Raw genomic sequence first — 20,679 nt, 5'->3', positions numbered from 1 at the left:
ATAAATGCCAGGAAAGCAATATAAGTAGAAAGAAGGATAATCCCTGACCTCAAGGAGCTTACATTTTAATAAGGGAAAATAACAAATAAAAAGAAGCTGAAATGGGGAGGAAAAGGCAGTATAGGGGGCATGGTAGAGGAAGTCCCAAGTACAGCAGGAAGAACAATGAAACATGGCTGGCCTGAGCATCCTCCTTAAATGGGAGAGGTCCTCCAATCAGAAGGGCAGAGCATATATATCCAGTGTGGGTATTACAAGGCTAGAATGAAGCTTCTGGGTCAGAATTTAAGGTATAGATCTTATTTAAGATATTATGAATTGGGGGTAGCTCAATGGATTGAGGGCCAAGCCTAGAGATGGGAGGTCCTGGGTTCAAATCTGGCCTCATACACTTCCTAGCTGTGTGACCCTGGGCAAGTCACTTGACCCCCATTGCCTAGCCTTTACCACTCTTCTACTTTGGAACCAATACACAGTATTGACTCCAAGATGGAAGGTGAGGGTTTTAAATTTTTTTAAAAAGTCTATTAATTACCAGAATCTGCCAAGAAATATTTATTAAACTCATTTTTTTGTCAAGCACTGTTCTAAACCTTATGGATGAAGAAAAAGGCAAAAACTTTGGTAGCAAGGTGTTGCAGTGGCTGGATTGTTGCGGTTGGAACCAGGATAATCCTGAGCTCAAATCCAGGCCCAAGACGCCTCTACCTACCTCATAGGGTTGTTGTGCTCATCCAATAGGTAAAGCATTTTGCAAGCCCTAATGTGCTATCTAAATGCAAGTTATTATTAATAAAAAAAATCCCTCCTCCAGAACGTTCATATTTTAGTGGGAAAACATAGTGTAAATGGATCGCCGTCAAGGGCATTGCAAAACTCAAATGAGATAATGTTTGTAATACACTTTACAAACCCAAAGGGTGACATGTCAATTATTATCATTTATTATTATTACTGTTGTTATTGTGATTATTATTAGTTTTATTATTGGCTTCCAGTTTAGTGATGTCTTCATGTCCTGAGTCTTGTGCTCTGGTCCAGCTGAATTGTCTATCAGTGGAAAAAGAAAAGAAAGGAAGGAAGGAAGGAAGAGAGAGAAAGAAAGAAAGAGGGAGGAAGAGAAAGGAAGAAAGAAAAAGAGAAAGAAGTAAGGAAGGGGAGGGAGAGAAAGAAAGAAGGGAAGGAAGGAAGTGTAAAAATAGACTTGAATCCAAGACTTCAATCCCCAGAAGTCCTTGCTCCACTTCCCCAGAATGCTTTGTAATCTCACTGAATTCTCACCTGGGCCGAGAGCAAAATCATTATTTAAAGGGTCTCCACCCATAGCAGGGGCTCTTCTCTTCTTGGCTCCGCTGGCGAACAGACGTGTCTCATGATGTGAGTGAAATTTGGGTGGGCCTCATGGCCCACCTAGCACGTGCTTCTCTTGCTTGTATTTTCTTTAACCCTTGACCTTTAGTAAACCTCATAAAAATAATACTCCTTGCAGAGAAAAACTAATTTCTGCCTCTATCAGTATCCCCTAAATTTTAGTCTTTACAGAAGGAAGAAAGGAAGGAAACAAGAGAAAGGAAGGAAGGAAACGAGAAAGGAAGAAAGAAAGAGGGAAGGAAGTATGGAAGGTGAAGGAGAGAAAGGAAGAAAAAAGAAGGGAAAAAACAAGAGGGTCTCACAGCTAGTTAGAGCTGCCTCTAGCACACATGCCTAGCTGTCATTCACAAATAGTAGTAGATTGAGGACCTCATGCAATACTTTTCTTTCATTTGGACTTGGAGCTGCTGGAGAAGATTGAGTCCTTTCCTGGAGATCTATGTTCAAGCAAAAATGCGAACTGAAGAGATCTATTTTAGAGGACATTTTTCTTCTGGGGTCAGAGCTAGATGGCCACTCTGGTTGATCTTTTTCAACTCAGACCCTAGGATTCCATAGTTTACTCTCCCCTTACTCCATCTGTTTTGATCATCCTTGTGGTAAGATTTCTGAAGTCCCTTCCAGCACTAAACTCTAATTAAATGATCCTATAACCTTAGTCATCAAACTGATGGACCTAGAACTTAGTTTCAATTCCTTTGCTATGTATTTTGAGAAGAGTGCTTGACTCAGTCAGAAGAACTGAGGTTCTAATCCTACCTCTATAATTTCTTGGTTGTGTGACCTTGGGCAGCTCATTTCACTTTTCTGTGCCTCATTTATAAAATAGTTATAAAAAACACTTCTACGACATTCCTTGTGAGGTTTCTATAAGAATCAAAAGAAGTATTGTGTATAAAGTGATTTGTAAGCATTCAAACATTTTATAAATTGCAGTAGCAGCTATTATGATACGATTAACTTGTTCAAATCTTTTCAATCGAGTTCACAAACTCATCTTGGGACACGATACTATCCTGTTCTCATTTTTTTATCTTTAAAGTCATGTTCTTGTTTAGATCTCATTCTCGTTTTTTAAAATAAAGTTCAGCTAGAAATCTAATCATGGCAGTAGAAAGAGAAGGAAGAGAAGGAGAAGATCAAGAATAAGAAGGAAAGAAAGAAGTAGAAAAAGAACATGATGAGAAGCAGAAAAGGAAGAAGCTGATTCTGTTGCTGCTGCTATATTCTAGTGAAAAATGCTTAGTCCCAAAAGTCCAAAAGCCCAAATCTGATCTCCCACTTAGTTCCCTACCACATAAGTGACCCTGGAAGTCTTGGGGAGGTTTGTTCAACCTACTGAATTGTGCATTGACATCAGTGTCAGAAAACCTTCTGGCTCTGCCTCTTGGTACTGTTAAGAGTAGGTAACCAGGGGGCAGCTGGGTAGCTCAGTGGATTGAGAGCCATGCCTAGAGATGGGAGGTCCTAGGTTCAAATCTGGCCTCAGACACTTCCCAGCTGTGTGACCCTGGGCAAGTCACTTGACCCCCATTGCCTAGCCCTTACCATTCTTCTGCCTTGGAGCCAATACACAGTATTGACTCCAAGGTGGAAGGTGAGGGTTTAAAAACAAAACAAAAAAGAATTTTCCTGGATCATTATATTTCTGAGAGTAGCTAAGTCTTTCACAGTTGATCATTTTATCATATTTCCCTTACTGTGTACAATATTCTCCTAGATCTATTTATTTCACTCTCTATCAGTTCTTTTTTTTTTTTAACCTGCACCTTCTATCTTAGAATCAATACTGTGTATTGGTTCCAAGGCAGAAGAGTGGGAAGGGCTAGGCAATGGGGGTCAAGTGACTTGCCCAAGGTCACACAGCTGGGAAGTGTCTGAGGCCAAATCAGACCTCCAGTCTCTGTGCCTGGCTCTTAATCCACCAAGCCACCCAGCTGCCCCCTCTCCATCAGTTCTTGTAGGTCTTGGAAAATACTTTTTTTAATCTGGGAGGCTCCAAGTATCAGTTATTAGAGATAGGGATTAAACCTGTCATCTACAAAGTGATGACACTGGTCCAAGTAACCTTTGAGATCACTGAATCATAAATCTAGAGCTGGAAGGGACCTTTGAGGTCATCTTGTCCAATCTTCTCATTTTACAGATGAGAAGACCGAGACCCAGGCAATAATGTGACTTGCCCTAGGCTACACCGGAAGCAAGTGTCACAGGTAGGATGTGAATCCAGATCCCCCATCCAGTTCTTGTCTCTTTGTACCATGATCTTCCAACTCTAAGATTCCATCCCTAAAACTACTATTGAATTCAGGTGAATTCAATAAATATTTATTAAGCACATACTATGGATACGGTACTGGGCAAGACAAAGGCAGAAAACCCAAGGGTTCCTGCTTTCTACATGACTATAGATAGAAACTTTTTATTCCCTACTCAACAGAATGTGGCTATATTATGTCTTGTTTATGTCTACACAGGAAATGATTCAGTTAAGGGCCCCTTTCATGTTGACGTGGTCTAATACATGCTATGTGCCCCAGATGGGAGATTGTGACTATGTTCCAGTAGCAAAATAATTGCAAGTGAGGGGGCAGCTGGTGGCTCAATAGACTGAGAACCAGCCCCATGGATAGGAGGTCCTGGGTTCAAATTTGACCTCAGAGACACTTCTTTGATGTGTGATCCTAGACAACCCACTTAACCGCCACTAACCCTTATCACTCTTCTGCCTCAGAACCAATACTCAGTATTGATTCTAAGATGGAAGGTGAGGATTTAAAAAATAAAATTGCAACTTATATGCCTGCATTGGGCACCCATGGACAAGGCATCTCAGGTCTCAGTCAGGCTGGCCATTACTAAAGCAATGGAGACTGAGTATGTCCCATGTTGATCATGCCCAAGGGTAGCTCGAATTTTTCTATAAGATCATGAGAACAGTCATCCAGGATCTGGCATCCATGCTCCATGGAGGGAAGGGTTATTTGCCAGTCTCTGCCCTTTGCCAAATGCTTGGATTAATAGTGGGGGGAAAATGGTCCCATATTTAGAGAGTCGGTCAATATATAACGGACATTCTGAAGAAAAACGAGAGTTCCCCGCCATGTCTGATGATTATCGGGTATGAAGTGGACCTGCTTTAGGTCCTGAAATGTTATCTTAGCAGTAGGATGTCTTTTTGTTTCTAAATCAGCTGAGGGAGGTTGGCTTAGCCTCCCAGAGAGCTGCCTTTGCCCATGTCTGTGCCGATGGAGAGGGCAGCAAGTCAAACAGCCTTGGGTACTTAACATGGTTCCTCATGGAGCAGTCTGTGCCCTGGTCTTCCAAGACAGCCAGTGATCCTCAAGCCCTAACTAGGCGGGAAGAATGCCCATCCTTCTGTTGATTGGGGATGAGGGCAAGGAGTCTAGAGCACATACATACAGGTATCATGATCCCATTAACTCACATTTCCAGAGCACTCTACGCTATTCTCTTCTTTTAAATCCTTATCTTCTGTCTTAGAATCTTAGATACTAAGTATCTGGGCAGGAATAGCCTTTCTCCTATATTTACTAATCAAAACTTAAACTAAGTATTCATTGATTCCAAGACAGAAATGCAATAAGGGCTGGACAATTGGGGTTAAGTGACTTGCACAGGGTCATGAGGAAGGATCTCAGGTCAGATTTGAACCCAGGTCCTTTTGACTCCAGGATTGATGCTCTGTCCATTGTACTACCTAGCTGCTGCTCACTCTATAGTTTTCAAAGCACATTTATCTTCATTATCTCAAGTCTATGGATGCTTTTTAGGATAAACATCATTGTTACTTTCCTTTTCTTGATTTCCCTAGCATCCTTCAAAACTCAACTCAAATTCTATCTTCTGCAATTTACCTTCCATTTATACCATATATTTTATCATGTTATATATTTTTTCTTTAATTAGAATATGAGCTCCTTGAGAGCAGGGATTTTTTTCCCTTTTTTTTGTCTCCAGAGCTTATCACAGGCTTGGCAAATAGTAAATATTTTGCATATTCTTTCATTCATTCACTCATTCATTAATTAGGAAATTGAGGCCAGGAGAAGTTAAGAGACTTAATTTAAGGTCACACACATATGAAAACAGCTCCTACTTTATTTACTTAATATTATTTAAAATAATTGAATTTACAACACTATATATAATAATGCAAATATCAATAATGTGGAAATAGGTCTTGATCAATGACAAATGTAAAACCCAGTGGAATTACTCATTGGCTACGAGAGAGGGGATGGAAAGAACATGAATCCTGTAACAATGGAAAAATATTCTAAATTAATTTAATAAAAAATTCAAATAAAAAACAAAAAAAGATTATATATAATAGAAATAATATAACCTAAAAATTATAATAATATACAACAAATGAGAAATCTATCAGAAAGTAATTAATTTAAAGTAATTCTTGCTTCCAAGAATTTCACACAAAAGACAATGAGCATTTATTGCTTTAAGGTTTACAGGGTATTAGACATCATCTCCTTTGAGCCTCTTTGGCTGATTGTCAGACTCAAATGGCATCTATAGATATCATTATTATAGTCCTTATTGCTACAGGCAGGGACAGAAATGATCCCTCTGTATCAGATGGCCTCTCAGTTCTTTTCTGGCTCCAGCTCTACAATCTGAGACTTGAAGGAAGTCCTCTTTGGGCTTCCTTTTTACATCTGTAAATTGAGGATTCTGAAAAGAGAGAAACTTCTTAGTTCAGGGAAACTTTGGGGAGAGATTGTTATTGAGTATTATTACCCCAAGATATCACGGATTGCCTGGAGTATAGTTTGGCCTGAATTCATAGATGAGACCTGGAGAAATCAGACAGAAAGATAAGGCGATGACTATTTATTAGTTGCTTGTTATATTGGCACTCCCAGATGCTGGGCATACACGTACAAGTGAAAACAAAAAATCCACAGACCCTTCCCTTAAGGAGCTTACATTCTAAGAACACACCCAAAGGAATTGAAAATGGTGGTGGAGGGGGAAGCTGTGTAGCTTAGTAGATTGAGTTTCAGACCTAGGGATGGGAGGTCCTAGGTTCAAATCTGGCCTCAGACACTTCCCAGCTGTGTGACCCTGGGCAAGTCACTTGACCCCCATTGCCTAGCCCTTACCCATACATAGTATTGATTCCAAGATGGAAGGTAAGGGTTTAAAAAAAAAAAGAAATTCACAAACAGGAAAAGGGATCCCCCCCACCATGGTAGAAGGATGCTCCAAAGGGAAAAGTTTCCAGGAGAAACTTTCCTTTTCCTTTTCCTTTTCCTTTTTCCTTTTCCCAAAGGGAAAAGTTTCCAGGAGAAGATGAATTCTTCAAGGAGAGAAGGGCCTAGATGATGACAGAAAGTCATTTGTAAGATTGCATCTCAGGGCAGCTAAGTGGCACAGTGGATAGAGGGCTGGCTTGGAGTTGGGAGACCTTGGTTCAAATCTGACCTCAGACACTTCTTAGATCTGTGACCTTGGCCAAGTCACTTAACTCACATTTGTCTGACTTTTGCCCTTCTGTCTTAAGAATCATTACTAAGAAATGTATAAGTGGAAATTTTGTATCCTTTGAACTTCATCTCCCAGAATTCTTCCCTTGTCCAAGAATCCTTTTCCCTTTCTGTTTACATATGTCCTTTACGTGGTTTTTGAGCTGTGAGTAATGCATCCCTTGCTCTTTTTTTTTCATGTGAGGCTGGTGAGCTCTATTTCTCTAGCCTCTTATTTTCCTTTCCTTCAGGTTTTATTATTAATAAATCTTATAAATCTAATACTTGGAGTATTGAATATTATTATTATTATTTTTAATTTACAGAAAGTAATGGTTAAAAAAAAAAAGCTACATCTCAGCTATACCTGCCGTGGAGTTGAAATTGGGATCATCAGGTGGCAAATGTGGCAAAGGAAAGATGGGCAACGAATGGGTAAGAAGTAGCAACAGACCTCAGAAGTAATCGAGTCTAAACACCTCCATTTACAGAGGAGGAAACTGAGGTTCAGAATGGCATTTGGCCATTTTTGGACTCCAGCTGCACTGTACCATGCCACTTCTTCCAGATGTAGAAGGAAGATGAGGCTAAGTACATCTGTAGTCTACTTCTCTCTTGGCTTGGTCTCCATTGCAGGAGATAATGGAAAAATACCTATCCTGAGGTTATGGATTATGGGAGTGGAGGAGAGTTGATGGCAAAGATAGAGGTATCAAGAAGAAAAGCTAATGGAATGACAAGAGAACCATTAAAAGTCCATAAATCAGACTGGCTGAAAAGGTATTTACCCAGGAATTCCAAGGAAGAATGATGGAGCCTAGCCCTGGTAGCTGAACAAAACAGAAAAACAAAAAGCATCACCTAAAGGCTATAGTGAGAGGAAGGAGGGGCCACCCAGGATTTCAAGGAGAGAAGCTCTCGTTCATCCCAGGAAGTTCTAGTGGATGAGGAGGTTGATTTGGAGGTTTAAAGAAGGGAATCAGGAGGTTACACAACTGGTGTCAAAGTTGGGATTTGAACTCAAGTCTTGATGACTCCAAGCCTGACACTCTTTCCATCATACTGTGGTTCTAGGCCAAAAAATAAAAATAAAAACCTGTCCCTGCCCTCAAAAAGCTAATGGGGTTTAGCCAGAAATTTCACCTACATTTAAAGAGGAATACCATACAAATTTTCTATGAGGGAAGGAGTTTTTCAGCCATGAAATGAAGACCTTCCAAGGTGTTGGAGAGGCTGCAATCCCAGGAACCAGAGATAATGCAAATCCATCCTTGAAGCCTTATAGCAGGTGAGGAACAAAGCCAAGGTGCTGGATCTCTGGGTCCTTTTATGTCACAGTTTTCTCATCTAGGAAATGAGGTAGACTCAGTCACCTCTGACTTTTCCAGCTCCAAATCTGTGACAGCTTTAAAGTAAGAGAAGGTGAGAAGGGGAGGTAGAAATTAAAAAAAAAATCAAAAGGTATTTAGGTGGTACAGTGAATAGAAGAACATCAGGTCTGGAGTTGGGGAGATCTGAGTTTAGATCCATCCTGGATAATTAATAGTTGTGTGACCTTGGGCAAGTCACTTCCCCCTGCTTCAGTTTACTCATCTGTCAGATGAGGATAATCATATCACTTACCTCTCAAGTTTGTTGTGAGACTCAACTGAAATTTTTCTAAAGTGGTTTGCACAATGTCTGGGGCCATAGTAGGTGTTTTCTTGACACTAGCTATTGTTGTTGTCCTCTCTTCCCATGAGTGGCACACAGCAAGGTTCAATGGATTGAGTATTGGGGAGCATTTTAGTTCCAGTTATGTCATTATATGTCCTTAGATAGTCTCCTTTACCCCTGTGGGCCTCAGTTTTCCCATTTGTCATATCAGAAGGTTCAAAGAAACTCAGAAGTAAAAAGGATCTTAGTGTTGTTGTTTTTTTTTTAACTCTTACTTTCTGCCTTAAATCAATATATTGATTCCAGGGTAAAAGAGCACTAAGGGTTAGGCAGTGGAGGTCAAGTGACTTGCCTAGGATAACCCATCCGGGAAGAGTCTGAGGCCAAATTTGAATCCAGGACCTTTCATCTGTGGGGCTGACTCTCAATCCACTGAGCTACCATGCTGCCTTCCTCTTAGTGACTTTCTATTTCAACGTAAATCAGATTCCTTTCCTCTGTGGATTCAGCACATAATCATTCATCTTTTGCTCCAATGGGGAAGGGTGGCAGGGTGGGAAACTCACTACCTCCCAAGGCAGGCCATCACACTTTTGGACTATTCTCATAATTTGGAAGATTTTCCCCGACTTCAAACATCCACCCATTTTTTCCTCATTCTGCCCTCTGGGGCCAAACAGAACAAGTCTAATCCCTGTCCAGGTGACAGCCCTTCAAATACCTGAAGGCGGTTATGACATCCCACAGAGTTCTGAGCAGGATAAACATCCTTAGTGCCTTTAAACGATATTTACAGGGCATGAACTTGAAAACCCTTTAGTATCTTCGGTGCTCTTGTCTGCCTTTTTCTCTCCAAATGGAAGGGCTAAACATGGACACAGTATTCCAGATATGGTCTGACCTGGGCTGAAGAGAACAAGATAATGTTCTCCCTAACCCAGAATCCTCTGCTTCCCATAATTTGGCAAAGCATTGGCTTTCCTGGCTGCTTTTTATCACACTCTTGACTTGAGTTTGGATTGCAGAACATTGAAACCAGGAGCGTACTGGAGTTGGCTTGGAGCAGCTCTCAAGAGTCGGTCATTAAATTTTCAGGGTGAGGCTCACACTGTGAACATTGGTAAATGGTACAGATCAGGGATTGATCATATTTGTGTTGTTGATTTTCTAGACTTAACAAAGCAATGGGGGAAATAATGATAATGCAGGTGAAATTCAAAAGTCTGTTGAACATCTATTTTCCCCCAAGAGCTGGTTGTTAAACAATTTCCAATACACCCACCCCGACTAAAAAAACCTTCTTTAGAGGAAGTACCTATTTACCCTGGCCTTCCCCATTTTTGACTTTTCTGATTGATTTTTTTAAAAGCCCATTCTTTCCAGCTTAGAATCAATACTGTGTATCAGTGGTAAGGGCTAGGCAATGGGGTTAAGTGACTTGCCCAGAGTCACACAGCTAGTATGTGTCTGAACTCTGATTTGAACCTAGGACCTCCCATCTCTGGATCTGGCTCTCAATACATTAAGCCACTTAGCCACCCCCTGGTTAATTTTTTAAAACCTTAAATGTAAGATCATCCATTTAGCAGCTAGAGGTGATACAGTGGATAGAAAAGCTCCAAGATGAATGGATTAGAGCCAAGAAAATGAATCTTCTAGGAGAAGTCATCCTTTTTCCAATGGCAAGAGTTTGCTGAAGTACTCCAGTGAACTCTATCCACTTTTGAATTGATTTTATCACGTGGGCTGGGACAAGTAGGTAGCATAGTGGATAAAGCTCAGGAACTTACTAGCTGGATGACCCTGGGTGAGTCACTTGATCCTGATTACTTCAGTTTCCTCTTGAGCTGGAGAAAGAATTGGCAAACTACTCTAGTATCTTTAAGAAAGCTCCAAATGGAGTCAAGAAAACTCAGACACAATTAAACAACAGTTTCCTTATACAAGGATGAGATGTTCATATTTGTCACTTGCCCTCATGGGCAAGTGACATGATGCTGTCTCCAGGAATGTGGGCCACTCCTGGGAAGAAACTACTGTTCTATTGAATGATAGCAAGAGGTAGGGTTTAGGCTAGAACACATGAAGAATGCTTTGATTTTACATATATAATAGCGTAATATAATTAATATAATATGCTATAATATAATATGATAGGATATATATACTATGACACCTCAAAGGGGGAAATGCATGTTGGATACATTTTAAAGTTTAATCTTCATTATTCATATTTCCTCCATTGCTCTGTTAAGTCTAGAAAAATAAACAAAACAAAAAAGTCCTGATTTGTACCATTTATCAATTTCCAAGGTGTGAATGCTCACCCTGAAAATTTAACAATTGGCTCTTGAGGGCTGGTCCAAGCCAATTCCAGCACATCTTGTTTTTATCAGTATGCAATCTAAATATCAATCAAGAGTGTGATAAACAGCAGCCAAGAAATCCATTGCATTTTTTTAGGTTGAATTATGGGAGGCAGAGAGTCCTAGTTTAGGGGGAATATTGTCCTGTTCTACTCAGCTGAGAGCAGGCCATATGTGGAATATTGTGTTCACTTTCAGTCCCTTTATTTAAGGAAGGACATTGATAAATCAGAAAAAGACAAGCAACAAAGTAAGTAAAGGGTTTTCCAGCCATGCCCTCTGAATATCAGTTGAAGGAACTAAGGCTTATATTATATTATATTATATTATATTATATTATATTATATTATATTATATTATATTATATTATATTATATTATATTATATTATATTATGTTATGTTATGTTATGTTATGTTATGTTATGTTATGTTATGTTATGTTATGTTATGTTATGTTATGTTATATTATGTTATATTATGTTATATTATGTTATATTATGTTATGTTATGTTATGTTATGTTATGTTATGTTGTTATGTTATGTTATTATACTATACTATACTATACTATACTATATCATATCATATCATATCATATCATATCATATTATATTATATTATATCATATTATATTATATTATACTATATTACATTATATTATACTATACTATACTATACTATACTATACTATATTACATTATATTATACTATACTATACTATATTACATTATATTATATTATGTCATATCATATCATATAAATTATATTTATATCATTTATGTTGTATTATATTAATCATATCATATTATATAATATTATATTCTATTATATCATTATGTTATATTATGAAATGTTATATTATATTTTATTATATTGTGTTATATTATTTTATGTTGTATTATATCATATTATGTTTTACTGTATTATGTTATATTATATCATGTTATATTATATCATACCATGTTATATTATATTATATTGTATATTATATTAAATTATGTTATATTGTATCACAGTGTATTATATTATGTTATGTTGTATTAGATTATATTACATATAATGTTATGCTATTATATACAATGATATTATGTTATATTGTTATTTTATAGATATGATATGTTATATTATGTGGTGTGATATGATGTGATATCATATATCATATTATATTGCATTGTATTTTAGGATAGCATTGCATATTATACTATATTATATTGTTACATTAAGCATTATTATTATATTAATTTCTTCTCTCTTTGCTATATAAGCCTAAGTGTGGGACAAAGGGCATTCATAGTTAAATAACTTTTATGGGCATAATTCCAAGTTGCTTTCCTGAATTTTCCAAGATGGTAGGTCCTGTAGCTTTAAAAACTCTTTTTACAGTGTAAGGGGAGGGAGAGAAGAGGCCTTCCATGTAGGAATGACTGTACAAATTATGGAATATGAATGGAATCGAATACTATTTGTGTTTTAATAAATGGAAAAATAAATGGTGTCAAGAGAGAATTGAGAAGACATGTAAGAACTGGGAAATAATGAAGTAAACAGAATCAAGAGAATAATTTGTGTTGTAAAATCAATAAAACAATCCTGAAACAAACAATTCTGGAAGACGTACAAATTCCAGTGATGAAATAATCATTCTTCCAGAGGACTGGTGAAAAAGAACACGGCCTACTTCATGATAGAGAGATGATGGACTGTAGGATGAGAAATACATTTTTGGATGTTGCTTGACTATGTTTATATGTAAAAAAAAAGGGCTGGTGGTGGTGAGGTTCTGTATTTCTCTCTTTTTGTTTCACTTTCTTCCTCCAGTGTATGGGGAGAGACGGGAGAAAAAAATAAATGTTTTATAATGGAAAAAATTAAAAATATATGAACTCTACCCTCAGCTATGGTTCTGTTTTTATTCCATTGTAATTCCCAGGGAACTACCATGTTGGAAGAGCTAAAATTATAAGGGATCCAAAGCCAAAGGAAAGATGCATGATGGGATGGTAAAAACAGCTGTCAGCATATTACCAATGGTGACTTGCTCATGAGGAGGGGAACAATACACATGACCAGAGACTTAAGAACCTGGAGAACTAGGATGGACTGGTTGTGTCTTAAGAACAGTAGATTAAAAATAAAGATAGCCCAAGTGGCAAATTGGGGCCTCTTGAAACACTAAAAAAAAAAAAGGTAGGGGGGCGCAGCTGGGTAGCTCAGTGGATGGAGAGCCAGGCCTAGAGACGGGAGGTCCTGGGTTCAAACCTGACCTCAGACACTTCCCAGCTGTGTGACCCTGGACAAGTCACTTGACCCCCATTGCCTAGCCCTTACCACTCTTCTGCCTTGGAGCCAATACACAGTATTGATTCCAAGACGGAAGGTAAGGGTTTAAGGAAAAAAAAAATAGGGGCACTTAGATGTCTCCGTGGACAGAGAGTCAGTTCTGAAATTGGGAGGTTCTGGGTTCCAATGTGACCTCAGACACCTCCTAGATGTGTGATCCTGAGTAAGTCACTTTACCCCCTACATTGTCTAGCCATTACCACTCTTCTGCCTTGGAAGCAATACCTAGTATCAGTTCTAAGACAGAAGACAAGGTTTTACTGATTTATTTGAAAAGAATAACATCCTGCCTTTGACTAGCACTTTCTGCCTTTCAAAGTGTTTTCAGATTTACCAATGTGTCAGGAAAACCCCAATGTATCTATGTGTATATAGATAGTGTTTTTAGTCTTATTTGCCCACTTCTGGCTTCATTTTCTCTCTTGGCTAGTGTCAGGGTTCGAAGGAATAGGACAGGGAAAAGATAACTAAGACAGGAGAGACGGGAGGACTCACTGAGCCTATTTTTTATTAGTAGCCAAGCAGAGGACCTGGAGAACTCCCTGAATATCTGAATACTTACCTCTAATTTCTCCTTATCTTGGCCTGTGGTCTGGGGACAGAAAACTGAGAACTAGGGGTCATGCCAACCCAAATTGGCTTTGCCTCAGGCAGACTGTGACCCAGAGGCCCTATCTCTGTATCCTCTTCAAGTCTCCACTTTAGGGCAAGACCGGTGACCTTGAGGCCCTTGTCTCAAAGAAAGGGGACATGCCAATGAGCTCTCCGAGGTGCATTTAGAATTTCCTGGAATCCCAGTGTGCTGGCCCAGCCCCAGCTTGTGGCAGTCCCTGAAGCTGTCAACAGCCCGATAGCCTGAAGTGAGCTCCTGTCACATTGGCAGAAGAATTTCAAGCATGTATCTTCTATCCAATTTCTTCTCGTCCTCCTCCTCCTCCTCTTCTCCCTTTTTAAAGATACAGAAGCTCAGGTCTGGATGAGCACTCAGCAGCTGGCCAACCCAAATCATACCAGAGCAAGAATCCTTTGATGTCTTCGGAGAAGATAGGGAAGTCATTCCCTCCAGAGGCAGACTATTCTTTGGGAAGGGGAAGAGAGATGGGGGAAAGCCTATATATAGGACCAATTGCCTCACAATAAGCCTGGGAGGTGAGTGTTGCCACTATTATCATTTTACAGTTGGGGAAACTGAGGCAAGGAAAGGGGTCACACAACCTGGCCTCCTCCTGGCCAAGTACAACCTCATTCATATGAACTACTTAAGTTAATAAACTATGACATATATCAGTAGATTTGAATTTAGGTCTTTTTGATTCGAGGCTCAGTGCTCTATCCAATGCTCTACCCAGCTGGCACTTAGGTAAGCTCAAATGAGAGATTTGGGACAACTCTCATTGTTGTGAAGTTTTTCCCTATGTGGAATTTAACATTTTCTTCTTTGTAACTCCTTCCTTTGCTCATTATTCTCTCCTTTAAGCCAAGTAGTACTAGTTGGATCCCATTTCTACATAATAGATCTTCTAATATTTAAAGAGAATTGTCATGTTCTATCCCCCCCCCCCCCCCACACACACACCCATGCCTAAAATCTTCGTTAAACACCTTTAGGTTCAAATCTGGCCTCAGATACTTCCTGGCTGAGTGACCCTGGGCAAGTAATTTAACCCTCATTTGCTTAGCTCTCACCTTGTGTCTTAGAGTTGTCATTAGGACAGAAGATAAAGGTTTAAAAAAAATTATAGGGGCACCTAGGCATCTCAGTGGATCGAGAACCAGATCTGAAGACAGGAAGTTCTGGGTTCAAATTTTACCTCAGACACTTCCTGAATGTGTGATCCTGGGCAAGTCACCTAACCCCTAATTTTTAGTCCCATGTTGGCAAAACACATGCCTAAGGAGACTGCTCTCCTCTGTCTCTCCACATGTGCCTGATGACATTTTTCACATCACCCCCCCCTCTGCCCAGCAGCCCAATAGGAGCACTTCCTCCCTCTCCTGTCTGGGGCAAGGGGACAGCTCACATGCTCATGAGGGTCACAGTTTGGGCACTTGTTTCTAAAAAGTTCACCATCACTGGTCTAGTTGTTAACATTCTTCTGCCTTGGAATCAATACCTGGTATCAGTTCTAAGATAGAAGATAAGGTAAACACACCTTCATGTTATATGAACTCTTTGTCTATGTAATTGAGGGTTGTCTTTCAGTATAGAGAAAGAGAAAAAGAGTGGAGACCTCCCTTCTCAAAGTGGGGTTCAGGGGAGACAGCTGATGTAATGGGGAAAAGGTTTGGGGATGGTAAAGGGAACAGGATCTAGGAGAGGACAGCTAATGTTTAGGGTTGGCTCAGAGAGAGAAGAGGGGGTTTAAAGATTTTCCCCCTTCTGCCTTCCCTCCTTAACTATGACTGCTCTCCCAGATTTGCTCTTGTCCCTCTTGTCCCCTCTCCATTACTAGAGACCAAAGCGTTTCTTCTTAGGAAGATGTCTTTCCCCTTGATGTGTTCATTCACACTCAATTCACAGCTTGGGGAAAAGATAAATACTTTAATGTCAATTAACTCAATCAGGGTAATACAGAGGAAAACTGACAGGGAAAAGAATGGGAAAGGAAAGTGGGTCCCTGTCTCTATCTAAAACCCTTTTCCAGGGGCAGCTGGGTAGCCCAGTGTATTGAGAGCCAGGTCTAGTGATGGGAGGTCCTAGGTTCAAATTTGGCCTCAGACACTTCCCAGCTGTGTGAACTGGGGCAAGTCACTTAACCCCATTGCCTAGCCCTTACCACTCTTCTGCCTTGGAACCAATACCCAGTATTGATTCCAAGATGAAAGGTAAGGGTTTAAAAAAAAAAAGATTTTGGGGGGGAACTCAGGTTTTGGCAGCCTGAGCCCCCTGAGAGATAGCCAGGTTGACTCACCCTGGGTTTGACCCCTTGGTCACAGTTCAGACCTAGGGCAACAGGAGGTGAGGTACAGTCTGACAGAGATTCAAAATGCCTTTTCTCAGGTTTTCTCTTTAGTGAGTCTCTTCAATTGGAAAATGTTGGGGGGAAGGATTTCCAGTCCCAAGCAGGAAAAAGTGGATAACCCTCAGGAGAAAAATCTTATCCACTCCTCTCTTCAGCTTCTCCAGATTGAGAGACCAACTGCTCTTCCAGCCAGAATCTTTTGCTGCTCAAGATTCCAATCTCTTGGGGCCCCAACCCAGAGGAAGAGAAAACTCTTGCCAGCCTCTGTCACATCTGAACATATAAAGGTCTTCTCCTCCTCCTGATAGCCCTTCACAGGGCCCTCTGAAGAATATTGAATTCAAGAAATGAATAAAATATCTCATTGGTGACTCGGTAGAACCCAATGGAATTGCTACCACCTTTTTCTTGAAAGTATGTGGCAATGGAAGCCAAGTTTTCTTGGCTGATATATGTCACAGTTGATTAATTTGAATGAGGTTGTAGTTGGTACAGAACTCCCCCCAGAGCCATTATTCCCCAAGGTGGGTCAGTACAGAAGGAGAGGATGCCCTACCTGGATTCATGATAGTCAGGCTTCTTTGTCAGCAGACCACAAAAATGGACTTCGACTACTATTTTCTGAACAAAGAAGAATAAAACAGGATTCCTGACATCAAAAAGCTTAGTCTCAGAGGCACACGAAAAGATGACATAGATGGTCACCAAATGCAAGTCCTAAAAAAGGACCTGAAGGCACACAGATTGTGAGAGTTGGAGATGTCCTTAGAATCTAGAATGTCAGAACTGGAGTGAGGAATCCTTATGATCTAAAATTGGATAGCTGGATGAATTCTGAGAATACAGAATGTGGAACGGGAGAGGGGTAAAGGCAGAGCTGGGAAGAACCCTAGAATAATGTTCAAACTGGATGGTCTTTGGGACATAGAATCTCAGAAATGGAAAAGTCCTTGGGACACCGAATAACCGAGTTGGGAGGGACTTTAGAATACAGAGTAAGAGAGCCGGAAGGAGCCTTTGACTGTAGAAAGTCAAATCTGAGAGGGATCTTAGGGCACAAAATGTCAATGCTGGGAGGAATCTTAGAGGACAAAATGTCAGGGCTCTCTGATATCTCTCTGGACGATCTCATCAGGTCCCATGAGTTTGGTAATCGTCTCTATGCAGATGATTCCCAGATCTGCAAATCTAGTCAGTTTCTCTCTCTAGGGCTATTACGGTCACATGTCTTCAGGTGCCTCTTGGAAATCTTAAATTGGATGATCTGTCGAAAAATCAAACTCAGTGGGTGGAAAAATGGAACCACTACCTCTCTTGTCACATATTGAACTTTCTTATCAAGTCACCCACCATTCTCCTCGTCCCCTAGGCTTGCAGCCTTGGCCTCAGCCTCCATTTCTGATTCTCATTCTCACTATATTTCCCACCTGTGACTCCGTTTTGTGTCATTTCTCTCTCTACAACATTCTCCTGCAAAGATCCTGCTCCTGCCATTCACGTGGCCACCATCTTTGCCCAATCCCTTATCACCTCTGTCTGGACTCTTCACAATAGCCTTTGAAATAATCTCCCAGCCTTAAGGCTCTCCTGGCACCAATCCTCTCAACTGCCAACAGTTTTTTGTTTTTCTAAAGTGTAGGTGTGCCAACGTCAACCACACCCTTCTCCCTCATTGATCCTCCCTCAGTGAGCTACTTTGGTAACTCCGAGATTAAATCCTGTTTGTTCTTCATAATTTTCTACTACCACTTTAATTCCAACACCGAGATGTTAATCCAGTCTTACTGGCCTTTTCTCTTATTCTCACACTTTAATCCCAACTCCAAGATGTTAATCCAGTCTTCTCTCTTATTCCGTCAGTCTCATTCCATTTTTCATGATCCCATTAGGGGTTTTCTTGGCCAAGATAACAGAGCACTTTGACACTTCCTTCTCCAGCTCATTTGACAGATGAGGAGACTGAGGCAAAGGGGATTGAGTGACTTGCCCAGGGTCATACAGGAAGAGGCCAAATTTGAATTCAGATCTTCCTGCCTCCAGGTCTGGTACTCTATCCATTGCACCACCTAGCTGCCCTTGTTGGACTCCTTAGCAATTTCTCCAATGACGTTGGAGTGTGCATCTGTTCCTCCAGTATTCTCCAGCTTAGCTTTCCTGGCTTTCTTCAGGATTCACCTCAAAGTCTACATTAATTATGCTTTCATTCACTACTAATATATGGGCAGGACAGAGAGAAATCTCTGTTGATAAATTAGGGAAGAGGGAAGCGAACCGCTCCAAGTCGTACCAATAAGTGGTAGAGATGAGACTTAATTCCTGATATCCGGTCAGGATTGCTACCATCTATCAAGGCTAGCCTATATATGATTGGTAGGTTTGCAAAGTATTTTACACACATCCTTACCTTCCATTTTAGAATCAATACAGCATATTGGTTCCAGAATAGAAGAGTGGAAAGGTCTGGGCAATTAGGTTAAGTTACTTGCCCAGGGTCATGCAGCTTGGAAGTATCTGAGGTCAAATTTGAACCCGGGACCTCCTTTAGATCTGGCCTGCAATCCATCAAGCCACCTAGCTGCCCCTCTTACTAGATTCTTACAACAGCCGTGTGAGGTAAGTGCTAGTATCATTTCCATTTTACAAATAAGAGAACTGAGGCAGAGACAGGTTAAGTGACTTGCCCTAGCGTCACACAGCTAGTAAGTGTTGGATTTGAAATCGGGCCATATTGACTTCATGCCTCATGCTCTGTCTATGAAGCTATGTGGGATGCTGAATTCTAGTCCTTTCCAGGGGTACCTTAATGTGCCTGAGCTCTATTCTGTTGACATAGTATCAAAGCAATGGGTCCATTTGCCTCAGGATGATTGTCTCCCTGCTCTTCCAGTTTCCTTTCCCATATTCCTTCCAACTGTCTTCTCTGAGAGAGAAAGCTTTACTTCTCTGGATCTTCTGATCTACCCATCAGGAGGTAGACAGAGGAGATCCCCCAGTAAGTGAAGTTTGAGCGACGTCACCCAGCTGAGAAGTGACCCATGCTGCTGCCTTTGTTTCCTACTTCGTCCAATATTTTTTCATCATACCATGAGAAAGTCTGTACAAAGATGGCAGCAGGAGGAAGTAGGAAAAAAAATCAAAGAAAAGCCATCTAGAAAGGACATCACAAAGGATAGTGAGGCCCACACTGGGGGCCTAGATGTAGATAGGTGAATTGCTAAATGACTGGGGTATGTGGAGCCTGAGGGGAATAGTATTCTCTATTCACAAAAAAGCAGGGAAGGGAGGAGGAATTCAGAGGAAGGGATGGGATGGAGGGAACCTGAACCAGCCCTGGGAGCTGCTCTTTCTCATTCATCCATGGCAGCAATGGGACCAGGCTATGGCTCTGTCCTTCCTTGACATATGGCACTCTGGAGCCAACAACGGGAAGGAAGACTTGGGTACTAAGTAATTTTTCCATCCCTGTGGATGGTTTTTTTTCCCCTTAAACCATTCACATTCTGTTGTTTGATCTGTCCCAAGGTAGACATTTTCACGAACATCAACAAAAACAATTAAAAAAAATTTTTTTAGGCTGTGGGGGTTAGGTGACTTGCCCAGGGTCACACAGCTGGGAAGTGTCTGAGGCCAGATAGGAACCCAGGACCTCCCGTCACTAGGCCTGGCTCTCAATCCACTGAGCCACGCAATTGTCCCCTCTTCTTTTTATTATATGCAATGGTGGTCACACAGCTGGGAAGTGTCTAAGGTCAAATTTGAACCCAGGACCTCCTGTCACTAAACCTGCCTCTCAATCCATTGAGTCACCTAGCTGCTCCCTAGGACAAACTTATAATGGAGACCATAGCTCAGTGAGTTTGCTGTCTCAGTCTAGGAGAATTGCAACAGTTAAAAACTGTTTTGTCTGATGTGAAGAACAAGCAAGTAGTTGGGCCATGGGGCAGCATCAGTCAACTTTACTAGAAGTTCAGAAGAAACGCCTTCCACCAGCAAAGATCACAACCCCCCTGTTATCTGGGTGATCAATTCAAGGAGTTGAGTGGGACGCACATACGTGCAGTGATAAGCCTGTAGTGTGATAACTGGTGAGTGTCAGAGGCCAGATTGGCCGAATTCCCCCCCAGCTCTGAAGTTCCTTTGCAAGCTCCCTCCCAGGCCTGACTTTCTGTGTTTGGCGCCCTTTCAGCAGTGCCATTCTCTGTTCCAAGGCTTTCTGAGCACGGACATTCTGTGTTCTGTAGACTCTTCCACTCCCAACACTGGTTCCGTAGATTTCCAGAAATGTGGGCCAACATTTTTACCGTTCTAACTTCCCCCTAAATATTCACTTGGGTTGAGTCAGCAACACCACCGGCCCGATTCCCAGAGTTGCCGGCCCCTGGCTTTCTGTCTTCTCCCAAATCCTAGGGAACCCTGACCATCTCTTCTCTCTCCCGCCATATTGCCTGGCTCCTGTCATCTAGAGGATCCAGTCTT

This window comes from Monodelphis domestica, chromosome 3 (genome assembly GCF_027887165.1).
Source record: "Monodelphis domestica isolate mMonDom1 chromosome 3, mMonDom1.pri, whole genome shotgun sequence".
Lineage (NCBI taxonomy): Eukaryota > Metazoa > Chordata > Mammalia > Didelphimorphia > Didelphidae > Monodelphis > Monodelphis domestica.
This window is presented reverse-complemented; position numbering follows the sequence as displayed.